Source organism: Tachyglossus aculeatus, chromosome 6 (genome assembly GCF_015852505.1).
Source record: "Tachyglossus aculeatus isolate mTacAcu1 chromosome 6, mTacAcu1.pri, whole genome shotgun sequence".
NCBI lineage: Eukaryota > Metazoa > Chordata > Mammalia > Monotremata > Tachyglossidae > Tachyglossus > Tachyglossus aculeatus.
Window position 1 is genome coordinate 18630446 of NC_052071.1, and position 906 is coordinate 18631351.

The following is a 906-nucleotide window of genomic DNA, read 5'->3' on the forward strand; positions in this document are numbered from 1 at the left end:
AGGAGCACACATTATTATCCCCATTGCAAAGATGAGGAAACTGAGGCCCAGAGATATTAAATGACTTGCCAGGGGTCACACAGCAGGTTAGATGAGGACCTTGGCTGTAAGGCTCCATCCAGATGTTATGCACTTTCCATTAGAACCTACCCATAATGATTCTCATAGTTGTTACTGGTCATGGTTTGATCACGTGCCTACCTTTCTCAGATTATGGTAGAGTTTCCCATCATAGGTGGGCAGATGATCTTTGGTCCGGAACCTGGTATTTCAGGGCTAAGATCCTGTGGCCCCCTCTCTCAGGGTCGCACTTGGAGAGTTTCCAGTACTCTACCAGTCTTGGCTATGGGAGGGAGAGTCAAGCAGAGGCCTACCCATTCCATTTCTAGCTTGGGCAGTGGCTAACGGGTGGAAGACAATCTGCTACAAGTCAAAACTCACCGATGCTGGGCAGCAGTGGCATGGGAGCAATTCAAGGGCGGAGACTCAAGTTTACTAAGTGGAAGGCGGCAGTGGTAAACCACTTCTGTATTTTTACCAAGAAAACTGTAGATACACTACCAGAACGATTACAGATGGAGAGCGGGATGTACTGGGAGAGATGTGTCTGTCATGTCGCTATGGGTCGGAAACAACTTGATGGCGTAAGACAAGATCCTGTGCAAAGGATTTGGTAATAGTGCTAGTGCTAGAGGCTTCCCCCTCTCCATCCCCCTCATCTTACCTCCTTCCCTTCCCCACAGCACCTGTATATATGTATATATGTTTGTACATATTTATTACTCTATTTTACTTGTACATATCTATTCTATTTATTTTATTTTGTTAGTATGCTTGGTTTTGTTCTCTGTCTCCCCCTTTTAGACTGTGAGCCCACTGTTGGGTAGGGACTGTCTCTATATGTTG

The 906-nt window shown here is 45.8% G+C and overlaps 1 non-coding gene across 1 annotated transcript; it reads left to right on the top strand.

Annotated features, from left to right (window-relative positions):
* Positions 1-293: 293 nt before the first annotated feature.
* Positions 294-431, top strand: LOC119930176. The gene has a single exon (XR_005451664.1). It is a non-coding gene; the product is annotated as a small nucleolar RNA SNORA7 (small nucleolar RNA).
* Positions 432-906: the final 475 nt, after the last annotated feature.